This window comes from Garra rufa, chromosome 12 (genome assembly GCF_049309525.1).
Source record: "Garra rufa chromosome 12, GarRuf1.0, whole genome shotgun sequence".
NCBI lineage: Eukaryota > Metazoa > Chordata > Actinopteri > Cypriniformes > Cyprinidae > Garra > Garra rufa.
This window is the reverse complement of record NC_133372.1, coordinates 24139297-24167148: the sequence shown is the minus strand read 5'-3', so window position 1 is coordinate 24167148 and position 27852 is coordinate 24139297. Positions and strand designations below refer to the sequence as shown.

Below are 27852 nucleotides of genomic sequence, written 5' to 3'. Positions count from 1 at the left end.
GCTAACTAACGCCAGATTTCGGAGTGCAGGGGACAAGCCGAGATGAGCTATGAAAGGTAAGTTCACACTCGGTATCATGATTCATTACACTTTAGGTCAATATCACACCGGACTTCTCCTTTAAGCATTTTTCAGGTTATCGGTATCGTTCCTTTTGTCAATAATTAAATTTAAAAGCATTTAAAGAAAGTTTTTGTCAGAGCCGTTGTTATTCTTAATTTTGACATTCATTTTCATTTTACAGTAGATATATCGGTTCAAAATATCGGTTATTGGCCTACTTGATATGTAATAATCGGTATCGGCATCTGCCCTAAAAAACACATATCGGTCGACCTCTAGTACATAAAGTATCTAATATACTGTCCAAACTTACTCTAAAAATACATTAAATTACACATATCACAACAAATATTATGGCTAACACAACTCAATCAAGATACATTTCTTTTTTTTTTTCTAGACAATTTTCTTAAAACAACTTTGATAATGTTTTATTACAGATTGTCTCAGGTGTGGCCTGGTGGGGAGTGTAAAAGCATATATATCATGGCGGTGCTCATCTCTTCTGCTTATCGTTTTGTTCCTCATCACTAACTTTCCCTATCTATACAACTGTAAAATTAAAAAAATATATACAAGCAGAGGTGAACCCTTTCAAACATTTGACCATCATTGACATGACAGTAGCCTCTGAACGACTTTTACAAAACAGAGGTAGAGAACTCGCCTGGCCTCGAGCAGAACTGTTAAGAGCACAGAAGAACTCTGACGCACAAAGAAAGTTTTTTGCATCCTCTGTTCAGGAGTATGAACGTAATGAGGTGTCAATATCAGATGGTGATAATCATCTCTCTGCTTTGACGCCGTGCAGCCACTCTGTCTATCAGTCAAAGAACGCTTCATCTGATTTTAATAGTATCTGCAAGATAAATATCACATGCAAAACGGCAAATGGGAGAGGATGTGGACCGTTTGAGCATATCAGACTCTTAACTGCCACGTTTCATCTCCCCTCATCTAATAGAGTTCTTCATCTGGGAAGGCAGGTTTGAAGAAGAAAAGAATGAATTTGCTTTCAAACTTCATAATCAGACTCTATGAGAACGCATCACTGCTGCCGGATTTGAGAGGGAAAGTACAAGGAAGGAAAGAAAGAATGAACTGCCGGCCTCATTCCACCAGTAAACTCAGATTCGAAGTTAATGATGTGCAGCCACTTTGTGCTGTAATAGATGCCACAACAAATGACAGTGTGTCACATTTTTGTCAAGACCGTGTTTCTCCATGTAAAACAGGGCAGGAACTGTGTGACATCCAACTAAGTAGCTCTTTATTTATTTTATTATTCATTTTGGTGAATTCATGTCTGTCTTGTTTCCTCAGTTCTATTTTTTTTCCCTTCTTCTATAAGAACTTTAGTTTTCTCTCGTCGGCAATCAGATTTTGATGCTTGATCAAATCAGTAAATGCTTTATTAAAGCACAATAGACTGCATGGTACAAAGTTTAAAAAGAAAATAGTAAATATCTCTTTTATCTAATTGTAATTGTTTCACTTTTACCAAATAATAAATCATTGACATGTATTCTCAACATTTTTAACAAACCTGTTGCAAATAATGAAAGATGATGAGAAAATATAGGGTGGTTAAGTCTAAACAGTTTCTGGTCATTACTGACTTTCATAGTATTTTTTTATTCAAGTCAGAATGGCAGGATATAAACTCACAATTGCAGGTTGTGAAGTCAGAATTTATATCCTGCAATTGTGACTTAACCTCGCAATTGAGTTTACATCATGCAATTCTGAGAAAAAAAGTCAGAATTACTAGTTTATATCTCATAATTCTGACTTAACTCGCAATTGTGAGTTTATATCATGCAATTCTGAGAAAAAAAGTCGGAATTACTAGTTTATATCTCACAATTCTGACTTAATAACCCGTAATTGTGAGTTTATATCATGCAATTCTGAGGAAAAAAGTCGGAATTACTAGTTTATATCTCACAATTCTGACTTAATAACCCGTAATTGTGAGTTTATATCATGCAATTCTGAGGAAAAAATTTCGAAATTACGAGTTTATATCTCGAAATTCTGACTTAACTTGCAATTGTGTGTTTATATCATGCAATTCTGAGAGAAAAAGTCGGAATTACTAGTTTATAGCTCACAATTCTGACTTAATAACCTGCAATTGTGAGTTTATATCATGCAATTCTGAGAAAAAAAAGTCAGAATTACTAGTTTATATCTCGCAATTCTGACTTACCTCGCAATTGTGAGTTTATATCATGCAATTCTGAGGAAAAATTTTGGAATTCCGAGTTTATATCTCAAAATTCTGACTTAACTCGCAATTGTGAGTTTATATCATGCAATTCTGAGAAAAAAAAGTCGGAATTACTTGTTTATATCTCACAATTCTGACTTAATAACCCGTAATTGTGAGTTTATATCATGCAATTCTGAGGAAAAAAGTCGGAATTACTAGTTTATATCTCACAATTCTGACTTAATAACCCGTAATTGTGAGTTTATATCATGCAATTCTGAGGAAAAAAGTCGGAATTACTAGTTTATATCTCACAATTCTGACTTAATAACCCGTAATTGTGAGTTTATATCATGCAATTCTGAGGAAAAAATTTCGAAATTACGAGTTTATATCTCGAAATTCTGACTTAACTTGCAATTGTGTGTTTATATCATGCAATTCTGAGAGAAAAAGTCGGAATTACTAGTTTATATCTCGAAATTCTGACTTAACTTGCAATTGTGAGTTTATATCATGCAATTCTAAGGAAAAAATGTCGGAATGACAAGTTTATATCTCGAAATTCTGACTTAACTTGCAATTGTGAGTTTATATCATGCAATTCTGAGAAAAAAAGTCAGAATCACTAGTTTATATCTCGCAATTCTGACTTAGCTCGCAATTGTGAGTTTATATCATGCAATTCTGAGAAAAAAAAGTCAGAATTACTAGTTTATATCTCGCAATTCTGACTTAGCTCACAATTGTGAGTTTATATCATGCAATTCTGAGGAAAAAATGTCGGAATTACGAGTTTATATCTCAAAATTCTGACTTAATGACTTGCAATTGTGAGATTATATCGTGCAATTCTGAGGAAAAAAAAGTCAGAATTACCAGTTTATATCTTGCAATTCTGACCTAATAACTCACAATTGTGAGTTTATATCAAGCAATTCTGAGAAAAAAGGAAATTACATCATTATTTTAAATGATAGTTTTTAAAAAATTTATAAAAAGTATAGGAATAAGTAAAATATAGCAACCAATGTGCAGAAAAATGGCGTTACAAAAAAAAAGTATTTCAGATATAAAGATAAGATATAAGATATTATCTAAACTTATATGTAACGTCATTTAGTCATTTCTCATTATCTGTATCCTATCATAAAATGAGTTTTAAGCAAGTTAAACACTAAAGAAATGGTTGGAGCTGAATTTGTTATAACCACAATTATGTTCAAAATTGGCAAAGAGTAAAGTATGTTCATCTAACAATTAATAACTGGCTTTTAAAAAAGACATTTTCACTGTATTTTGTAATTGCTCCAGCAGTCAAGCAAAAAAGAGCACTTACAATTCTTCTTGACTGATGCGGGCAAAGAGCTTAAAGAGAATGTACAAAAAAAGTGTAAAGAGACAAATGACTTGTCTCTAAAATGAAGGAAAGGGGGTGATGGATTAACCAATGGCATGGGAATCTCCAGCTCAGTGAAGTATCTAACATTAGCATTTTATGGAGAATGCTTCCCCTCAGAGCATCTCTCCCAGGGAACCAGTAACGGCGATGGCTGCCATGGAAAGCTCGGGTTGTTCTTCAAAGTCAGCTGGCAGCAGGACTCAGTGCTCATTCTTTGACTCGCTCTGTGTGCGCGATGAGAATTTGGCCCGAGAACAACAACTTAGAGCCAGGAATCCAAAGAAGCAACAAACAGTCTAGGAGCAAAACAAGGAACCCTGCACCGAGCCCCCCGCACAGGCCCTGTCAGACACACTGGCCCCAGGCGTACACTTGCTATAATTCCCTTCTTCCTGCTGCCGCTACACACAACCACGTTCCGCAGCTGATACTGCTCACTCGCCTGCCATCAACAGTAATCTAAAATAGCTTCAAGGAATGGTTGGAGCCTTTTTTTTCTTTCGGATTTTCACAAATATTTACTTGCCTGCAAATTACCAAGGAGGGGTGTGTAAATGTACACTGAGTTTCCACACTGGAATTTTCAATTTGAAAGAAAATTGAAGTTTTTATACAACAAATATAAAAAATATTTATAATTATAACACTCTTTTAAAGAATGGGGTCAGTAAGGGCTTTCAAAGAATTTATTACTTTTTATTCAGCAAGGATGTATTAAATTTATCAAAAGCGACAGCAAGAAACAATGTGCACTGTACAATAATAAAGCTATTTTCCGTAAATTTGCTCAGTTGACATTTGCACTACCATGGTAACTTGCTCTGACACCTCAATCTTGCTTCTAGCACATTTCTGACTAATTACTACACAATACCTTCTGTGCTGTAATTGTCACTGGATATACAGGCATATACCTCACTCTCTGTACAATATACCTTCTATATTTATACTCCTCGTCAGAGATGGTCTCAGCTTTCTCTAACACAACCATCTCTATACGTTGTACTTTTTTATACTATAGTATAACTATAGTAATATTTTATATGTAAACAACTATATTTATAAACGAACAAATGTGTTTTTCTGAAGGATCATGTAATGCTGAAAACTAAAGTAATGATGCTGAAAATGTAGTTTTGCAATCATAGGAATAAATTACTTCTTAAAATATATTAAAAAAAAGAAGAAAGTTATTTTAAATTAATAATATTTCACAATACTACTGATTTTACCACATTTTAAATCAAACAAATGTAGTTTTAAGAGGTTTTTTTTAGGTGAGAATGTACTTGTATAGACTTCAAATATGAAGTTTGTTAATAAAGATAACATCTTTTTGAATATTTGCATCAATGTTTTTGGAGAGCTCCAGGGTGTCAGTGGGCATTCAGCTCTCATGAACCCACCGAGAGCAGCCTTACCTTGGCCAGATCTTCTGGAATTTGTTGCTGGCTCTGATGTCTCTAAAATGGTTAAACATGAGATATAATTTGCTTTGGGTAAATCGAATGGGCAGTTTATGGTCTCATTAATATATATTTTTGTACCAGAGCAAATCATTTTGGCTGAGGCAAAAATCTCATCATGTTATATTTTATGTAAATTTAATGCTGTATATCAGAGTGCTGTACTTTTGCCTGAATTGCCTAGAAACTTTTTATGATGGCTGTTGTTGTTTATTAAATATGTGACCCTGGACCACAAAACCAGTCATAAGGTTAAATTTGACAAAACTGAGATTTATACACCATATGAAAGCTCAATAAATAAGCTTTCTATTGATGTATGGTTTGTTAGGATAGGACAATATTTGACTGAGATACATCTATTTGAAATCAGAAATCTAAGGATGCAAAAAAATAAAAAAGACTGAGAAAATCCCCTTTAAAGTTGTCCAAATTAGGTTCTTAACAATGCATATTACTAATCAAAAATTACATTTTGATAGGTTTACAGTAGGAATTTTACAAAAAATCTTCATGGAACATGAACTTTACTTAAATTCTTAATGATTTTTGGCATAAAAGAAAAATCAAAAATTTTGACCCATGCAATGTATTTTTGGCTATTGCTACAAATATACCCCAGCGACTTAAGACTGGTTTTGTGGTCCAGGGTCACATATTATTATTCAATAAATACTAGTTTATATAATTTATAGTATTTAATAATAGTATTTAGTATTGGGAAATGGTGTGTGTGTGTGTGTGTGTGTGTGTGTGTGTGTGTTCATGATTGTGATTTTACTTAGATTATTCCATCATTAGATGGCGACATTAGACACGCATGCCATCGAACTGTTGTATAAACACAATATCACACTTATAGCCATGCTATATGGCTGTATATAGGCATGCTGTGATTACTAACGGCCAAATCACAGATGTGCTGAAATACACCCATATCGCACTACTCGTTTAATATTGCTCATATATCCATTTTTATATTTATATGTGACTCTGGACCACAAAACCAGTCATAAGTAGCACAGGTATATTCATAGCAATAGCCAACAATACATTGTATTGGTCAAAATTATCATTTTTTTTTCTTTTATGCCAAAATTCATAGGATATTAAATATCATGTTCCATTAATTTTTTTTGTAAACTTCCTACTGTAAATATATAAAAACTTAATTTTTGATCATTAATATGCATTGCTAAGAACTTCATTTGGACAACTTTAATGGCGATTTTCTCAATGTTTAGATTTTTTTTTTTTTTTTGCACCCTCAGATTCCAGATTTTCAAATAGGCCAAATATTGTCCTATCCTACATCAATGTAAAGCTTATTTATTTGGCTTTTAAAGATGATGTATGAATCTCAGATTTAAAAAAATGACCCTTATGATTGGTTTTGTGATCCAGCAGGGTCATATATATATATATATTACACTGTAATTTTAACAATAAATGTACAAACTGAACATTCCACAGAGAGTAGTTATTCAATTTATTCTGCAGCAAGCGGTGCTAAAAATGACATATTATAATGGCTTACTTTCACAGATTATTATGACTTCAGTAAAGCGACCTAAGATAAATATCTGTAGATATATATGTGCACATATTACTTTTGTTTTTGCATGCAAACACATACTCTGACAGTATGTATGACAGCTACGGAAAGAGAGAATGGGAATGTTCTGCTTTCAAGTGAAGTCAGAGTTCCTTCAGTGAATAGGTGTCTAGGGACCGACCGCTCACATCTCGCGGAACGGATGGGTTGTGTCATGAGTACCTAATTCACCATGGTTCGTTTAACCTCAGAAACAGTCTTAAAAGCCAGTAGTTTTACTGATTGAATTGACAAATCAATGACCCATGGTGAATACTGAAGACATATCATTTCCCCACTAATCAGTTTAGAACAAGCCACTCTCTAAAAAAAACATCTGTTTCAGGTCACTGGAGTTTGTTTCAGAAGAATCCTATGAAATCATCTGAGAGTTTGCACTGTACATTTTCACTCAAGTAAGTAAGATTTGCTGAGTACTGTACAGAATACAATTATGTCGCTATGGTCACTATTGCGTTAATGCCACAACTAAATGACCCCCAAAGCCTGTACCTGATAGGTCGCCAGGGTTTCCATTTTCACTTGAACAGCAGGATGGAGTACAAACAAGATAAGTCTGTCTCACCGGTCAAATGTACCCCAACATGTGTGTCCAGACCACACAGAACTTCTACACAAAAGATTCAGTCAATGCACTAAAGAACAAAAACACTATACAAAAAAGTACCAAAAAATATAAGAAATATAGCACAGATACTCAATAGAGTATAAACTATTTTAAATGATTACTATTTGGACTGTGCTGTGTACATGGAGACGTACAGCAAACAGACAAAAACAAGAAGAAAAAATATATATATATACACAGTATATATCCTGCTGCAAGCTCAGAGCTGTGGTTCAGGCATAACATGACAGAGGACCCTGAAGCTCATCTCTCAGATGGCCGGCGAGATGGAATTCCAAGCAGCGGTCAAGTCATGCCCTGAAAAACAAACACCACTGGGCATGTGTCAGCTCTCAAACACACGCACACATGAACACGTACAACGGATGCCTCAGTTTTGTTTGAGAAGAACATGTTTCCGACAGTATCAAGACAGGCTGGGGGAGAACAACTATATCACTAGACATAGGGGTCTTATTGGAAAGTCAATGCAAATTCATGAGAGAAACAGTGTTTTAGAAATGTATAAACTGTAGTAAACAAGTATCTTTTTAAAAACAAAACTAGAGAGTGGCTTGGTAGTTAAAGGATTAGTTCACTTCAAGAATAAATTTTTTTCTTTCTTTTTTCAGTTGAAAATAAATTATCTTTAAATGTCTTATCCAGCAAAACGACCTGTCATTTTCTAAAAAAAAAAAATGTTTAAATGTTTATACTTTTTCACCACAAATGGTCATCTTGCACTTGTTCGACTTTACACATTACGTACTTACATTGAAGAGGTCAGTGTTTTATAAAGCAAATGTGCAAAGAAAGTCAAACACCCTTTACAAAAGAAGGTTAAACAACGATGTTGGGTAATTTTGAAGTTGGACGAGAAAATGAGATGTTTTTGTCCTACCCTACACTCTTAAAAATAAAGGGTCTTTACTAGCACAGATGGTTCTTTAAAGAATCTTTAAAAGGTTCTTCATAGTCAAAAAAGATTCTTTAGATTTTTTTAAACATTCTTCAAAATGGTTCTTTTAAGAACTGTTCAACTGAAAGGTTCTTAGGGGAACCAAAAATGGTTCTTCTATGGTATCACTGCAAAAACACCCTTTTAGAACCAACACTATCTCACAACCAATTTGTACGTATTTTATGAGGTGGCTAATTTGTACAACCTCATTCTTACGATTTTGTACGATTTGCCTAGACCCCAGTGACAGGTAGGTTTAGGGGCGGGATTAGGTGAAGGGCACTCGTATGAATTCATATGAATTGGGGAACTCGTAAAATACTAGATTTAGCCAAAAACGTATGAATTCGGATGAGTGAGGTCATACAAATAAGCCACCTCGTAAAATATGTACGAATTGCCGTGAGATCAGGCTGTTAGAACCTACATTTTTAAGAGTGTACCTTTTTGAAACGATGTACACAGTCAAAGAAATAACCATGCGTGACCGTTACAACGTGATTGTGTAATGTGTGAAGTCGAGACAAGCTAGTGCAAGACAAGCATTTGTGGTTAAAAAGTATATAATTTTTTTTTTTTACAAAATTACCAGTTGTTTTGCTAGATAAGACCCTTATTACTCAACTACAATTTGGACCTTTATCCTATTAGCTTCCATTGAAGTCCATTATACAGAGAAAAATCCTGGAATTTTTCCTCAAATACCTTCATTTCTTTTCGACTGAAGAAAGAAAGACATGAACATCTTGGATGACATCGGGGTGTATAAATTTGTTCAATATCAGTTCATTTTTACTCTGAAAGTGAACTAATCCTTTAATATATGTTTATTGACAAGTTATTCAGCCTTGTGCCATTTTTTTATCCTGTTTCCCCTTCTTCTCACTATTGTTTACAGTCTCTTATCCATGTATCCTTAACAATAAAGTGAAAAAAAGGCTAACTTAAAGGAGTTCACTTCCAGAACAAAAATGTACAAATAATTTACTCACCCCCTTGTCATCCAAGATGTTAATGTCCGTCTTTCTTCAGTCATAAAGAAATTATGTTTTTTGAGGAAAAAAAACTCAGGACTGTTTTCCATATAGCAGACTTCAATGGTGCACGTGACCTTAAACTTCCAAAATGCAGTTTAAATGCAGCTTCAAAGGGCTCTAAAAGATCCCAGCCGAGGAAGAAGTGTCTTATCTTCTGTTATTTATTTATTTTTTTTTAATGGACAATTTATATACATTTTAGCCTCAAATGCTCGTCTTGTCTAGCTCTATGGTTCTGCATTTCGATTCATGACAGTTAGGGTATGTCGAAAAACTCCCATCTCATTTTCTCCTCCAACTTCAAAATCACCCTACATCGCTGTTTTACATTTTTTTGTAAGGGGTGTTTGACCCTCCTTGTGCGTTTACTTTGTAAACACTGGGTCGTTACTTCTTCAGCAATGTAGGATGATTTTGAAGTTGGGTGAGAAAATGAGAATTTTTCGACATACCCTAGCTGTCATGAACCAGAATGCAAAGAGTTCACGCAGAGCTAGACAAGATTAGAATTTGAGGTTAAAAAGTATATAAATTGTCATTTTTTTAGAAAATAGCAGATCGTTTCACCAGACAAGACCCTTCATCCTAGGCTTGGATCATTTAGAGCCCTTTGAAGCTGCATTTAAACTGCATTTTGGAAACTTGCAGGCACTATATTGAGAAAAATCCTGCAATGTTTGCCTCAAAAAATATAATTTCTTTACGACTGAAGAAAGAAAGACATGAACATCTTGGATGACAAGAGGGTTCTTCTCCTTTAAAGGAGAAGTCCAGTGTGATATTGACCTAAAGTGTATTGAATCATGATACCGAGTGTGAACGTACCTTGCATATCTCATCTCGGTTTGTGTTAGGGATGTTAACCGATGACCGTTTGACCGGTGGTTGACCGTATCAACGTTAACCGGTCAAAGTTGTCGGTAGTCGGTTAAAAAAAAAAAAGTGCCGGTGCGTCTTTTACGCATTCTGAAGGTGCCTGTTTTATCCATTGGTTTTATCATGTTGCAGTCTATTAGGCAACATTCCGCATAAGATGGGCTTAGATTTGGAAATACATTACATCTACATTTCAGTGGTAACCGATAAGGTGATGATGATCATCATCTTTCTTTATTTTGGTTAGCACTACCTCAACTAAAGCGGCGTCTCTTCGGAGCTGTCATTTTCTTAAATGAGCCGTGGCAATGTTTCAAATGAGCTTCTAACCTAGACAAACGCCTTTATTTTCAAAGCGATCACCTTGTACCCAAACCATTTGAAACTAAGGAGCCATTTGTCCTACGATTACATACAACAAGCTCTTCGGCGCCGCGTTTGCGGGACTCATGTTTCGCGCTGTAGGGGATTTTAAAAAAGTGACGTGAGTGGCAGTGTGTGTGTGTGTGTGTGTGTGTGTGCGGGAGGCAGAGTGGCAGAGAGAGGCCGCGATCACACCGAACGCGTTTTTGCAGTTGGAGGCGCCTCTTTTGAATGGTTTTCTGTTGGCAGTGAGCATTCTACGCGCTGCTTATGCGCCCCAGGCGCCTCGCGTTTTCACCGCCTGCTGCGCCTCGCGTTTTTGCAGGAGCGCTCTGAGCGCGTGAAGTTCAACGTCATTCGCGTTCTTTTCCATTGTCCAATCGAATGAATGGAGAGGCGGGCCTTCTGTTGTGGTGACGGAATTTTACGGTTGCTTAAAAAGTCCGGAGACTGCAAGAAATAGAGGAGAAACCTTTTGTGTCTATCGTGGGTAATCCGGAGCTGTATTATTTAGGGTCTCTGCTAATATGACAGTTTACTTAACAGCATAAAACTAAGATTTTAGAGTGCTCGCGCTATAATCCTTTGATTTGACTGACAGGACAGCTGTTTTGGTCGTTGCTTAGCAACATAAAAAAAACGCAGCACCCTCTTTTATTAAAAGTCACCAAAAAAAAAAAGGCAGTGCTGTGCGCCTCGCGTTTTTAGAACTAAAAGACGCGTTCGGTGTGATGATGCGACAGAGTTGCGAAATTGCAGGCGCGGCTCGAAATGGCTGTTATTTCAAATAGCGTACCATATTTTAAACTAATCGGTTAACCGGTTTCAACCGGCTAATGAGGCTCGGTGGTCGGTCAAGAAATTTTTTAGTTTTCGCCATCCCTAGTTTGTGTCCCGCAGTCCGAAATCTGGGGTTAGTTAGCCGACGCTAACAACAGGTTGTCAATGAGGGTGAATAGGGCATCGGAGTAGCCATGTAAATAAATCACTGTTTTATGCCATTTACGAGGTACAAAGTAGCTCCACACTTCATTGGTAGACTTCCAAGGGCCCTGACATTTAAAACGAGACATTGAGAACTTTGAAAAAGCACTGGTAGTTTATTTACAAGAAGATTTATACAGACAGTACCTGGAAGAAATTTAGCGGCCGCCGCCATCTTGAATTTAGTCACGATAAGTCGAGTGACGAGCAGGACACTCGACTTATCGTGACTAAATTCAAGATGGCGGCGGCCGGTAATTTTACTAAGGGGAATGTCTGTATAAATCTTCTTGTAAATAAACTACCGGTGCTTTTTGATGAAGGGTAAGTTATGAAGGGTACACACTCGGTATCATGATTCAACACACTTTAGGTCTATATCTCACCGGACTTCTCCTTTAAGCTAATTTCACTAATAAACACCCTTGCGAATACAAAAATCTTAACGACTGTTCGAAAACATGTCAATACCGCTTGACTTTTTTTAAAGTCGGGAATTAGAAGCAGAAAGTTGTGCATTTTGTACACAGGAGTAACCATGGTATTTCTGCTTTTTCTTTAAGCACCACCTGCTGTCAGAAAATAAATCTGCATTTTCATTCAGCCTTTCTGCCTTTTTCACACATAGGTCTGAACAGCCAAATCACACGCGGAAATCGGACCGAATTTTCATGTTGAACATTCGTGGTGATGTGAACCACATGCACTTAGAAAATAGATAGTGTGAAATTAATTTCATGCAGACTTTAATGAGGTCAGAGCAACATATAAGGTTCTTTAATGTTGATTTCAACATGACTAATAATTTCACACATATGTTTAGGTCTCAGGAAACCTAAACATAAAAAACAAGTAAAAATGTTAGTGTTTAAGCGTCACCTCAGCGCTGCATCATCAGCAAAGAAAAGCTCACAAACTCATGTGGGCTTTTACCCATCTGTCTCTTTTTCTCTGCTGTGGGTTTATGTAGCTTATAGATATATAATTGAGTGAGTGTGTTTAACAACAGGTTTCTGAAGAAAAATCTAACCTCAGATTTCAAGAGTACTGGACTTCTAGCTACACAGGAGAGCGTAGTTTGATTGAATGAATCGGAAAAGTGGTTTCTGAGGAGATGTACAGTGGGGAGATAATTTGTGCGAGTGGCACTATGAGCGGGCAAACACACACACACACACACACACACACACACACTTAGTGCGGCACTGGCTCCCCTCCTGAGGCAATCATTACAGGGATTTGTTCTGCTTGCACTTATAGTTTTAGCAGATCAATCGGAGAAGCATGCGCTAAAACCCATTATTAGTTCTGAGGGCAACGTCTTAGTTTCGGGTGGAGAGGGGGTGGATTGTCCACACTGCTGGCTGCGTGAAACGTGGCTCCTTAAGAAGCATCCATGACTGTGAACAACATTCCCCGGAGATGAATGAGAAAATCAATTAAGAGGTGAGAAGCGTTTAGTGCTATCAGTACATGCAAAAACAAATTCATTTAGTGTAATGGAGGCGCCTGCCCTCAGAGATCTCACAGCGACTGTGAAATAACTAACATATGTTTCATAACAGCAATAGGAAACATCTATCATACAATGACAGAATCATAATTGACATCTGACATGAGTCTTCATGCAGATCTACAGAGCCTACATATGTACGTTTCTGATACTAGACAACATGTAGGAACTTTTTGGGTTCAGTACAAGTTAAGCTGAATAAACAAAATTTGTGGCATAATGTTGATAGCAGTATAGCCATAAGATGTAAACAATATGTGTTCACATCATTTTTGGAGTGATTTTTTTTTAACCTTTTCTGTGTAATTATGTCCAATTTTACGCCTACAACAACTGTAAAAAAATTTTAAACAGCTTTACAGCTCAAATAATACACAGGCTTTAACAGAAGAATTATGTTAGTGCTTTTATACAAATTATAAGCTTCAATTTTCTACTTAGAAGCTTGCATTGTAAATGCCTCACCGTAACCTTTTTTCTCTCTCCGTTTTTTACCCAGAAAAACATTTTTCCATAATGGGACCAGAGGCTGGTTGCATTAGTTGTACATAAGTTATAATTTAGCCCAGTTGTGACACACTACTAAATGTTTGTGGTTTGCACTATTAGACTTAAATGAAACACCACTCTACATATAAACTAACCATTTACGGAAGCATCTGACCAGTGGTTAGAATAAAGCAGCAAATTGATTGAACTGCATCAATAAGCTCATGTTTTACATCACAGAATTAGATATATATCTTTAGATATATATGATGGCGATGGCGTCATTTACACCTTTTTTAAGAAAGAGAACATTATGTAAATAAATAACTTGTATGTAGCTCTTCAGCACAAATCTGACCTAAGGCCCTGTCCACACGAACATGGTTATTTTCAAAACTGCAACTTTTTCTATGCGGTTTGGCCATGCATCCACACACAAATGCAGTATTAGGTCACTGAAACCGAACCTTTTTGAAAACTCTTGCCAGGGTGAAGGTTTTCAAAAACTCCGGTTGCAGTGTCGTCGTGTAGCTGGTGAAACCAGAGATTTTGGCTTGTGACAACAAAGTGAGTGCTTCAAAATCGCCCTACATCGCTACAACGATTTTGAAGTTGAAGGAGAAAATGAGATGCAAGTTTTTCGAACCTACTCTAACTAGACAAGATAAATTCATAAATTGTCAATTTTATTTTAGAAAATAACCAATCGTTTTGCTAGATACGACCCTTCTTCTTTGGCTGGGATCGTTTAGAGCCCTTTGAAGATGCATTTAAACTGTCTTTTGGAAGTTCAAACTTACAGGCACCACAGAAGTCCAGTATATGGAGAGAAATCTTGAAATGTTTTCCTTAAAAAACAATTTCTTTACGACTAAAGAAAGAACAGACAAACATCTTGGATGACAAGGGGGTAAGTAAATTATCTGTAAATTTTTGCTCTGGAAGTGAACCTCTCCTTTAACAGCTGGTCTATAAAGTAATTACTGTATCTGTCATGATCTGGGCTGTGGGGTTTCCCGCAGCCACCTGGGGTCGCTGTTTTCCCTTCCCTGCACTGCACTTCCCTGATTGTAATACCTGTCTTGTCATTAGCATTCATCAAAGCTCTCACCTGGTCACAATTATCTGGACTATAAGAACTCTCATTGCCCACTATTCTTTCTGGCTGCATTGTCTTCAGTACTGTCTGTCTCTGTGTTTCCCGGATCCTGTCTCCTTGCCCTTGTTTTCAGTTTTGTTTATTTGTGTGTTTGTATTCTAGTCGTGTTGTGCCGTGTTGGCCTTTTGGTTTTGTTGCTCGTTTGTTTATTTGTGTTTATTTAATAAATTCTCTTCCCTGCATCTTGGACCCTGACCACATTGTTTATCGTGACAGTATCGGTCAGAACATCCAAACATTCACAACATCGCACTAATGTTAACCTAGAAAAATGTCAATATTTCAGTGTTTGTGCATTTGTGTGTGGAAGCTGAACAGCAGCGCGCTCACTGCTTGACAGTTAACTTGGATCATTTGCATTTAACCTAAAATACTCCCTCATTTTTCCTCATACAGATAAGAGTAATACATCTTTCGAATCTGTAAAAGATCTATGAAAATGTTGCGCTTTTGTAAAATAATGAAAGCAAAGAGGGTGCACTTTCTGCCATTTAGGTCTCTGTAAACTTGAGCGTGTCAAAAAAAATTTAACCAAAACTCCATGTTGTCCCTCACAGACATGAAAAACATACAGTTTAAGTCAAACGTTTACATGCACCTTGGAGAATCTGCAAAATGTTAATTATTTTACCAAAATAAGAGGGATTATACCAAATGCATGTTATTTTTTATTTATTACTTACCTGAATAAGATATTTCACATAAAATACATTTACATACAGTCCACAAGAGAAAATAATAGTTGAATTTATAAAAATGACCCTGTTCAAAAGTTTACATACACTTGATTCGAAATACTGTGTTGCAACCTGAATGATCCACAGCTGTGTTTAATTTGTTCAGTGATAGATGTTCATGAGTCCCTTGTTTGTCCTGAACAGTTAAACTGATTGCTGTTCTTCAGAAATGTCCTTCAGGTCCCACAGATTCTTTGGTTTTTCAGCATTTTTGTGCATTTGAACCCTTTCCAAAAATGACTGTATGATTTTATGATCGATTTCTCCACATCCATTTCTAACCAAGGACAACTGAGAGACTTAAATGCAACTATTACAGAAGGTCCAAACGCTCACTGATGCTTCAGAAGGAAAAATTATCTCAAAGAAATAGATCTCAAAATCATACAGTCATTTTTGGAACGGGTTCAAATACACAAAAATGCTGAAAAACCAAAGAATTTGTGGGACCTGAAGTATTTTTTCTGAAGAACAGCAGGCAGTTTAAATATTCAGGACAAACAAGGAACTCATGAACAACTATCACTAAACAACAACAACAACAAAACAGCTGTGGATCATTAAGGTAAAAACACAGTATTAAAAATCAAACTTTTGAACAGGGTCATTTTTATAAATTCAACTATTATTTTCTCTTGTGGACTACATGTAAACATCTTTTATGGGAAATATCTTATTCAGGTTAAAAAAACATGCATTTTGGATGATCCCTCTTATTTTGGTAAAATAAATTTACATTTTGCAGATTCTTTTGACATTAACTGTATCTATAGAAAATCTGTACTTTTAAATGAACCAATTCAAACGGGAAAAAAAATATTAAGATTATGTAATCCAAGAATTTAAAAATGGCTACTGTATTCAATTAGAAAAAAAAAAAGTGCATTAAGAAAGTAAATAAGGTCAATCAAGCCACTAAACATTGCTCTTTATGTACGGTACATTTCATGCATTTCAGCTTCTCAAGATCTGAAGAAGGCTACACAGAGTGTCAGATGAAGCCTGCCCTGGGAACCTTCAGGTCAGCCAATTAGACACTGCTTCCTCTGAGTAAAGTGGAAGGGGCAATTGGGTGGCGATCTGCAAGTATGTGATTATGTAACTAAATGCATCATGTTTTGATGGTTGTTTTTGATCTGCTGGGCTAATTGAGCAAAAGTAAGCCTGTTTCATGAAGTGAAAGGCTGCGAGATGGGAACTAGGCCGTACATCAGAGAAATGACATTGTGTACTGCCGCTGGCCTCTCTGACACTCAGGTCAAGCTTATGTAAGTTACCCTCTCTCATTCTCTCTGTCTTTACCTCAGAAGTACGATGAGGCAGTTATTAAGTGTACGGAATGTAAAGCAGCCAAAAGTTACATGAAAGAACAGAATGAACTGGCAAGCTAGGTTCATACCTCATTTAAACCTCAGAGAGAAAAAAGAAAACATATGGATGGAGACACCACAGCTTAGAATTACTTACTTGGTTTCTATTCTATGTAATAACAATGGTTAGCCCCACCCACCGGAAAATCTCTTTGGTCTAAATGCCTGTTTCTCACAACAACTTTGTTTTGATTGGCTGTTGCTCTGGCATGTCATGCAGCATTTGACAAATTAGTGCAGACAGACAAACTGCACTGGTTAGAATGCAGTGTTAGATTTCATGAAGATGGTTAGGAGTAACAGGGAAGCAAAAAAATAAAGTTTTTAAAATGTACCTGATTTATTTTCAGGAACAAAAACAAGTCACCAGATGATCACAGACCTGAAAGAAAAAGACAGAAAAGATGTATGAGGACACCTTGGTGACAAAGGGGCAACTTGTGAAGTAAAAAAAAAAACGAGCCGCTCAGATTTCACTCCCCCTGTGACATAGAAAGGGAATGTTATTATAATATTACCACCCTTTATTCTGCACATTTCCACCAACAATGCCGCCATTTTGTTTTCGCATGCGACAACGGCACACAAATTCTAACGCCATGCCAAAAGTTCGAGGAAAGCATGCTAATTGTTCTGTCGTTGGCTGCACAGTCGAGCACAGAAAACTATTTTGAGTCCCAGCCTCAGAACTGCCACACAGATCTAATAGAAACATGTGATTTCTTTCCCAACTATTTACCTTTACAGACATAACCAACTGTTTTTGTAACTCATATGTGTTTTTAACATAAAATTGCATGCATTTGACAGTTTAAGCGTAATAAGACATGAAAGAGAACTTAGTTTAGCACTCACACGTCATGTAACAGCCACGTTTTGTGCACATGCTTTGGATGTGTGCGCTCAAAAATGTTAAACAATATATCAAAAGTTTAAACTAATATGTAGGGGTGCACCAAAATTAAAATTCTTGGCCGAAGCTGAACAAAATGAAACACTGGGCCGAAGGCCGATTACCGAAAGCGGGTTTTCGTGCATTTTATTTTACAGAACAACAGTAAAATTACAATGCTAACATTTATGAATGTTGACTTTTATTTTGGCGGAAACCCACAAGAAGACCTCAGTACTACTTTTTGACAGCAGCACAAGCCTTTTCTCGCTGTTTTCGTCCGAATAATTTTGGTTGCTGAACATTCGGGTACATCCCTTATGATTATGGTTTAAAACACATGATTTCAGTGCGTTGGACATAATAATCAAAACCAAACAGATGTTTTTTGACAGAGTATCTGAGGTAGGAGCTCATTTGAAAGCTCATTTGCAGCTCATTTGCATTTAAAGAGGAATGCACAAAATAAGTGTGTTTCTACTTCTACTTAAAATAGGCATTTCAAAATGATATAATAAATGATCTGTGAGGTATTTTGAACTGAAACTTCACAGACACATTCTGAGGACACATGAGACTTAGGCTATATTACATATTGTAAAAAGGAGAATAATAGGTCACGTTGAAGACAAAACCCACTGTTTGAATGTGAATAGGCATTTTGCCATATTTCAAGCATAATAAGCTATTAAGGAGAAGTAAATTTAGGATCGCATGCTGCCATCCAACCCTAACTGTACTCGAAACTTTCTAGGACGTTGAGCTCTGGAACACTATCAAATGCATATACACAACATGAATAGAAAAGAAGACAAGAAAAACCAACAAAAGTAAAAGTTCCAAAATGCTAATTATGAGGTTCCACTTGTCTGTTTGAGGAACGTGATGCATCCGGCATCCTGTTTGAATGCGCAGGTAGGAGGTGGGGGGTCTGTTTCCTCTCCAAGGGCCTACAGACGCACTCCCTACCCACATAGTGTCTCTTTTGTTCTCTGATAAATTGACACTGCCAGTTCCCCACGTTGCCAAGACATGAGGAAGACCGCCGGGAAAAAGAAGTAGGAGCAGCGCCGCTACATGTGATTGGTATCACTTCTGACTGACTCTCTTCATGTTTTTATCTGCACTGTCTCCACAGGCATTAATTTCAAAGCCCTGATTGAGGGTGCTAAGACAAAAAAAACTCATTGTGTTCAGTCAGCCATCCATATCATTGAAAAAGTTGTATCCTGCCAGATAAGCCAACTGTCAAAATGCTCATCAGCCATACAATTCTTAACTTTTCTTATTTACATATAAGTTTAGAACAAAAAGGTCATTTCATGGCCATCCAGGAACTAACAGTACAATAAACCATTGAGTGATTTCTACATTTTTACATTATGTCTACTGTATATGATATGATCATAAAGGGTTAGTTTATAGCTATTTAATATTTTAAAGTAAGAAAAAAATGTAAATGTTGCTTTTGGAACTAACTGAAATACAATTTTATTATTTCAGTAAATGTTAAATGTTTTTTATTTAAAGTAATGACATTATTATGGTTTAGTTTTAGTTAACGTTAACAACCCTGATCCTGAATAAAAGTTTCATTGTCTCAATAAGAAAATGTTTTTTTGGCACATACAGCATATTTTGCAATTAAACCAAGGAAAACAAAATCAGCCCATGACACTTTTGCCTCGAAAACCCCATTTTTCAAGCAGCGCAGGAGAAAAGCATCATGTGATTTTTAGAATCGGCAGCCAACAAGCAGTGAAATACGGCTCAAAGAAATCTAGTTGAAAGCTGGCAAAGTTTCTGTGCCGTTGGAATGACTACACTAATAAATGAAATAGACTTATAAATTCTTCATGGCCAGTGGCCATAAGTGAATCCATAACTGAGGAAAAATCTGTTGAATTCAACTATGTGTGACTATCGTCTCTTGTGTAATTGGCAAAGTAATTCTTCTCCTTCTTAGAACATTATGAAAGCCTCTCTTTGCAAATCTGTGACTCATTGTTTTGGGGAAAACCAGTCATTATTTATTCACCCTTATGTCATTCCAAACCTGTATGACTTTATTTTCTCCATGAAACACAAAGCGTAAATGTTTAAAGAATATCCTGGCCACTCTCTTTATTTTCAGTATAAAGTGAATGGGATCTGGAATTGTTACAAGCCAAAAATACGAAAATGCTTAACTAATCCTTATTTTCATCCAGACCTTTCAGAACTCATCCAAACGGACTCAATGACTCAACTTGTGACTCAAATTATGATTCAATTATGGTAATTAAATTTCGCTCTGTTCATCACACAAAGCTATGGACTACTTTTATGATATTGCATAATACTTTTAAACCTTTCAAGCTCAAGACACAATTATTTACTGATTTATTTATTTTCTCTTTCTCTGTTATTACTGAAGAAAGTAAGTCATACAGGTTTGGAACGCTATTTGAAGTAATTTTATTTAACAATAAAGGCACTTTTTTCTCTTACAGAAAGCACACACTTTAATTTTATATTCCATTAAGTTTAATAAAATGTTTAATAAAAATAAATGATTACGTCAATCTCTACTCCAGCTTCCTATTACTTCACGTGGTTTAGTCTATTGTGGAATCCCAGGACAGGGTACTACATGCATACAAGTTCATTTTTAGCATACTGCGCTCTTTGCTAAGGTGGATCAGGGCCTATAAGACCACTATCACTATCCATGGACCAATGCATCCACACAACACCTGAGGATCAGAGGGTCCATTTATTATGAAGACCTTCACATGGACTTAAGTGCTGATGAAGGCCAGGCTGATGTGTTCACAGAGGGACCAGAAAGGTGCCTGATGAAAAAAAAACATTTAGGTGAATTCACCTTTGCCCTATACCTTTTAACTTTTGCAGAACAGAAATAACCATGAGCCCAATTTGTATTATATATAAAAACATGACAAAATACGACATAAAAAGCATTAGGATTGCCCCCTAATAGTTGACGAGAAGTGGCTTGGTCGACCAAAATTTTATTAGTCGCTTAGTCACAGAAAAGAAATTCCACTGGAAGTGGCGAAGTCACGCAGTCCGAGACCGATAATCGTCGGCAAAGGCATCCAAACTCTTATCAGCCTCAAATTTTCATCTGACCTAGACAATCATAACCTAGAAAAATGTGTGCTTTTGACGTGTTTGTGCGGAGTGTGGAAGCTGAACAGTAGCATGATCACTGCATGACAGATGGAGGCGCTGGTGCGGTCACTTGCTCTTAAAATACTCTGTCATTTTTGACCATACAGATAAAAGTAATACATCTTTCAAATCTGTAAAGACTTTTTTGTTTGTTGTTTGCTTGTGTGCACTCAGAATAGCAAGAAAACGTTGTGCTTTTGTAAAAATCACGGTGATGACGAGTCAGTGTCACTGACTTCATCTCTTAAAGGAACACTCCACTCTTTTTGGAAATAGGCTCATTCTCCAACTCCCCCTGAGTTAATAAGTTGAGTTTCACCGTTTTAAAATCCATTCAGTCGTTTTCCTGTTCTGGCGATATCACTTTGGCCATGTCACGGCAGCAAACTTCCTTGACTATTACGCCGGAATGGGAGTGTAGTTCCTAATCTTATTGGCCTAGAAATCGCAGCTTTACATTTTCCGCCGGTATTAGTACACGATATAATTACAGAAGAGTCAAGTTCTAAATAGGACAAATATCGAAACTCGTTGGTCATTTTTGAACGCGATGCTATTGGTCTAATAGGATTCAATGATCTATGCTAAACTATGCTAAAAGAGATATCGCCAGAACAGGAGAACGGCTGAATGGATTTCAAAACGGTAAAACTCAACTTATTAACTCAGGGGGAGTTGGAGAATGAGCCTATTTCCAAAAAAAGTGGAGTGTTCCTTTAAGCCGAAAACAAAAAAAAAAGCACTAGTTTATTAAGAAATTATTAAAATGATAGTCTCCTTGCTGTTTTTCCCTGACAAAATTCACAATTATTATATTTTCCCCGGAACAGATGAACGTACATATGGTATGTTTTATGCAAGGTTGGTTTTGTACGTGTCACAGCGACATTTTAAAATAACGTACCATCTGCAACACACCTAAACCTACCCAAAAGTATAAACAAAAGCATGCAAGCATGCCATTCATCTTTCGGCTCTTTCATCGTGAGTCATGTTTTTCACAGGATTCGTACCCAAGGATTCTTGCCAGCTGAGCTACCAAGCAAGCTTGTTACGTCCAGAAAAATGAAACATATGGAGCTATAATTTTAACTGTGTATGAAAACAATTTTAAGTTTAACCGCCTCTAGTGTTCATTTCTATGGAAAACTGCTGTGATATTTACTTATTGGTACGTATTTCGCCTCGCGAAAAAAATCCCCATAGGTACACCTCCCCTGAGCCCACTGAGTTTCAACAGACCCCCTAAAATGTGCAGTGGGTTTGGCGGGGGAAAATCACATGAGAGGATACATGCCTCTGATGACTGATAATCCGAAAAAAATGTATTATGAAAAAGAACAGCTAAACATCAGTTCATATATAAAATACATAATTGTTTAAATAAATATATATTGTGTAAATTGTTAGTACCTTGAGTTATTATATTGGAATAAATGCAAAAAAATGTGTTATTATAACAGAACAAAACTATTCTGTTATCATGCTGAACAAATAAGAATGAGATTCTTGAAAAGAAAACCTTTAGTACAATAATCTTTTATTACTAGAAAAACAGTGAGCCATAAACATGCAGAAATATGCAAACAGAAATAAAACAGGACATGATATCATAGAGAGGGCTGTTTATTAAGGTCAATAAGTCTCTTAAAATGCCAGAAAATATGTGACCCTGGATCACAAAACCAGTCTTGAGTTGCACGGGTAGGTTTTTAGCAATAGCCAAAAATACATTGTATGGGTCAAAATTATTGATTTTATTTTTATGCCAAAAATCATTAGGATATTAAGTAAAGATCAGGTTCCATAAAGATATCTTGTAAATTTCCTACCGTAAATATATCAAAACTTAATTTTTGATTAGTAATATGCAATGCTAAGTACTTAATTTGGACAACTTTATTATTACTTCCATATTGTGATTGTGATTTTTTTTTTTTTTTTTTTGCACCCTCAGATTCCAGATTTTCAATAGTTGTATCTCGGCCAAATACTGTCCTATCCTAACAAACCACAAAAAAAAAAAAGCTTTCAGATGATGTATAAATATCAATAAAAATATGACAAGGAAAGGCCACTTAAGGCTGTTAAATATGATGTATTGCAACTCTTTTTTTTGAATTTATGAATAATTCTTGATATTTATATAAAAAAATATTTTTACCTTTTACCTTTTCACCTGGAAAAATATATTTAAGGACTTTATTCTGAAAATAACAAATATGTGTACACTCACATTTATTCAAAGAGTAAGAACAATGTTTTTAGATTTTTACATTTTTCCCATTCTTTATTGTAGACATTCTTATTTGTCATTGACCCCTCTAACGTTGACTTCACGCTGGTAAGTGAGAAAATGACCATGAGAAACAGGCTATTCTGAATCCAAAGCACGAGGAAAGCAAGCAAGCGGCCAAACTTGTGATAAAGCAAGTTGAGAAACAATCCAAAACACTGACTTGCATTTCGTATGAGGAGCCCTAAATTATTCCTGCGCGTACCGTCGACTCTCTTTACTTCTTCCAAATGTTCATTCTGTGTTTTTTCTCTCATTATCTCCTCTGTAATTCTCAGTCGCATTCCCCATAATCTTGCCTACATGTTTTTGTGTATTTTCTATGTCTTCCCATTCTTTTCTCTCTACTTTCCGGCCATTTCATTGTTTCCAGGGAATATTCTGCATTGCCAAACTCGGTTAGACAGGCGTATGTTAAGTTGTGAATGATTGATGTGCCATTGACTTGGCCGGTCTCTCGTCTTGCTATAGGCTTAAATCATTCACAAGAACAGTTAACGATATTTCCTTTGAAGTCGAAGGCTTTCAGAAGATGGGGGCTTTTATTTAGACTATTGGTTTAGCGCTGATGCACTTAATGTGGCTAAATCATTAAAATTTCGCTTATTAGAAGTGCAATACGAGGCAGTCCTGATTTACTCTCTGTCAGAAGTACGGCTTACTGCCTACAGGGAGTTACACTTGTTTTGTATTATATTCTCCAAAGTAGGCTGCTTTAGCTCTGCCTTAACAATAACCACACAGATGCGAACACCCTAAGGAATAGCTTGGCTGAGATCTATTCCAGAGTCTGTTCTGGTAGGTGGGTGTGTGTATGTGTTGTGTTTTGCAGAGATTGGGGACTAACTGTACCCCACAGCGCTATACCATGGGGCAGGACTTTCTATGTAGTCCGCCATTGATCTCGGAAAGCGACTGGTGTGTATAATGCAATTTATCAAATCAGCATCTGTCATCCTCATGGGACACTCTGACACGATGCAAATTCACTCCACACCATCCAATAAAACATCCTATCAGCCTCAGCCATTAACATGATGGACTGCCCTCCGGTAAGTAGGATTGTGGATCACAACAAGGACTTTTATAAACGCTAAAACAGCTGGACAAACTCATAACTCTCATTTTTGAGGTTATTTTTTTGGCTTGCATGTTCAGGACGTTTAGTAAGCCCACCCTCTCCCCACCCACCCATCCAATCCTAGTTTAAAAGCATGCAGGAATGCCCACAATGCAAGGAATTTTAGCTACGATTTTCAGCTACCAGAAACTTTCCTTCCATATTTGGAGCGACTGCACAAGGATTTGAAAATCCAGCCCTCCTCCAGTGTCTCTCCGCCTTCTGTTTCAACTCCGTATTTAACAAAAAAAGTACCATCCCTCTTAAGTGCAACTAATTTTCAACAGTTTTCATTTCTTAGAGTTAACTACTACTACTTATAATTATTAGTAGTAGTACTACCATAGAGAAGTCCAGCAGCAATATGAGCTGTTTTCATATAAGATTAAATCTAATATTGCTGTTAAAATATAAATGTGCCATATATGACAAAAATATATGCCACGTGTCAAAAGTAATAAGTTGTGCACAAAACAAAAACAACAACAAAAAAAACTAAAAATATATGCAATAAATGATACAAATAATTACAGTATTATTTTAGTTCAAGTTGTGCCCAAAATAAAACCCAAAACAAAACAAAACAAAAAACAAAACAAACCAAAAATAAACAACCAAAAAGCCAACAAACCAAAACAAAACTAAAACAAAACAGATCAAAACAAACAAAAACAGACCAAAACAGAAACTCAAAACAAAACAAATAAAATATGTAAAAAAATAATAATTTTGTTCAAGTTGCACCCAAAACAAAACAAAAAATAAAACAACGCAAAACAGAAAACAACACCAAAACATTGTTTTAAATACTTAAAGAAACGCATAATAATAATAATTAAGAATTTAACACTTTTTTTCAGCAAGGATGCATTCATCAAAAAAATGTGAGCACAAAGACATTCATGATTTCTATTTCTAATTAAATGCAGTTCTTTTTAATAATTACAGTATTATTTTAGTTCAAGTTGTGCCCAAAATAAAACCCAAAACAAAACAAAAAACAAACCAAACTAAAAATAAACAACCAAAAAGCAGCCCAAAACAAAACCAAAACTGAAACAAAAAAGACCAAAACAAAACAAACAAAAACAAAGCAAAACAGAAACCCAAAGCACCAAATCAGCATATTCGAGTGATTACTGAAGGAGCGCTAAAAAGACCAAACCAGAGGATACTTCATTACAGTTGTGAAACACACTTTATTTGTATGCCAATACAACTCATTTTAATGGCTTGATGAAACTGAATCGTGTACTATATTACCTAATATGACAACAGCCCTCACGGCTTCAGTCTGATGACTAGTGCTCATCATCAGCACCCTAACAGAAGTGAAACCCCAGGCTTTACACATGATTTTTCTCATGCGGCAATTCTGGTCAATATTGATAGGTCAGTATTATTTGGTTTACTGATCATTTTATTAAAATTGTATAAAGGTTTGCCTAAATTAATAAAAACGAAGACACTTTATTCAATTACAGTTACAAAATATAGGAAAACCACATTTATGCACTAAAGCATCATAATCTAACAGTAAGCAGTTTTCCTGCTTTTCCTGGCTTTTGTTTTGTTTGTTTTTTGTTTTGTTCTGTTTTTTGTTTTTTTCCTACTTGTTTTGTTTTAGTTTTGGTTTTTGTTTTGGTCTGCTTTTTGGTTGTTTGGTTTTTTGTTTAGGTTTGTTTTGGGCACTTGAACAGAACAATTATACTTTAATTATTGGTCATATATTGCATATATTTTGTTTAGCATATTGTTTTTGTTTCATATTTTTGTTGGTTTAGTTTGTTTTGTTTTGGTCTGTTTATTTTGTGACAACTTGAACAAAAAAAATACACTGTAATTATTTTTGACATATATGGCATATATTTTTTGACAGCAATATTACATTTCATATATGAAAACAGCTCATTTTATTTGTTTTCTGTTTTGTTATGTTTTGTTTTGGGCAAGTTGAACAACTTGTAACCATTTTTGACATTTTGTTAGTTTGTTTATTTTTTATTTGTTTGTTTGTTTTGTTTTCTGTTTTGCTTTGTTTTATTTAGATTTTTGTTTGCGTCTGGTTTTTGCTTGTTTTGTTTTTGGTTTTATTTTAGGCACAATTTAAACAAAAAATTATACTGTAATTATTTTTTGACATTTTGTTTTCTGTTTTGCTTTGTTTTATTTAGATTTTTGTTTTGGTATGTTTTATGTTTGTTTTGTTTTGGTCTTTTTTTTTGTTTTTTGTTTCTATTTCGGTTTTTATCTTGGTCTGCTTTTTGTTTGGTTTGGGTTTTTTTTTTTGGGTTTTGGGCACAACTTGAACAAAAAAATCATAGTAATTATTTTTTGACATTTAGTTTGTTTAGTTTTCTGTTTTGATTTGATTTATTTAGATTTTTGTTTGCGTCTGGTTTTTGCTTGTTTTGTTTTTGGTTTTATTTTAGGCACAATTTAAACAAAAAATTATACTGTAATTATTTTTTGACATTTTGTTTTCTGTTTTGCTTTGTTTTATTTAGATTTTTGTTTTGGTATGTTTTATGTTTGTTTTGTTTTGGTCTTTTTTTTGTTTTTTGTTTCTATTTCGGTTTTTATCTTGGTCTGCTTTTTGTTTGGTTTGGGTTTTTTTTTTTGGTTTTGGGCACAACTTGAACAAAAAAATCATAGTAATTATTTTTTGACATTTAGTTTGTTTAGTTTTCTGTTTTGATTTGATTTATTTAGATTTTTGTTTGCGTCTGGTTTTTGCTTGTTTTGTTTTTGGTTTTATTTTAGGCACAATTTAAACAAAAAATTATACTGTAATTATTTTTTGACATTTTGTTTTCTGTTTTGCTTTGTTTTATTTAGATTTTTGTTTTGGTATGTTTTATGTTTGTTTTGTTTTGGTCTTTTTTTTGTTTTTTGTTTCTATTTCGGTTTTTATCTTGGTCTGCTTTTTGTTTGGTTTGGGTTTTTTTTTTTTGGTTTTGGGCACAACTTGAACAAAAAAATCATAGTAATTATTTTTTGACATTTAGTTTGTTTAGTTTTCTGTTTTGATTTGATTTATTTAGATTTTTGTTTTGGTCTGGTTTTTTGTTTTGTTTTGGTCTGGTTTTTGTTTGTTTTGTTTTGATCTTTTTTGTTTCAGTTTTTGTTTTGGTCTGCTTTTTTGTTTTTTGTTTTTTTGTTTTTTTGTTTGTTTGTTTGTTTTTGTTTTGTTTTGTTTTGGGCACAACTTGAACAAAAAATTATACTGTAATTATTTTTATATATTGCATATACTTTGTTTAGCATATTGTTTTTGTTTAAGCTTTGTTTAGTTTTGTTTGGTTTGGTTTTTGTTTTGTTTTGTGCACAACTTAATATTGTAATTATTGTTGACATATGGCATATATTTTGTCATTTATGGCACATACATATTTTATCTGCAATATTATATTACATCTCATATGAAAACGGCTCATATTACTGCTGATAAAAAACTAAAATTAGGACTTCTTTAAGTTCTAGTAGTAAAAGTAGTAGTAGTAGTAGTAA

At 35.2% G+C, this 27852-nt stretch overlaps 1 protein-coding gene across 1 annotated transcript in view; it reads right to left on the bottom strand.

Annotated features, from left to right (window-relative positions):
- Positions 1 to 27852, bottom strand: part of lpp (LIM domain containing preferred translocation partner in lipoma) — a 263077-nt gene that overhangs the window by 202231 nt on the left and 32994 nt on the right. The window contains exon 2 of the mRNA XM_073851395.1: positions 17193 to 17239. The gene's annotated coding sequence lies outside the window, so the exon portion shown is untranslated. The remainder of the gene's footprint in view (positions 1 to 17192; positions 17240 to 27852) is intronic.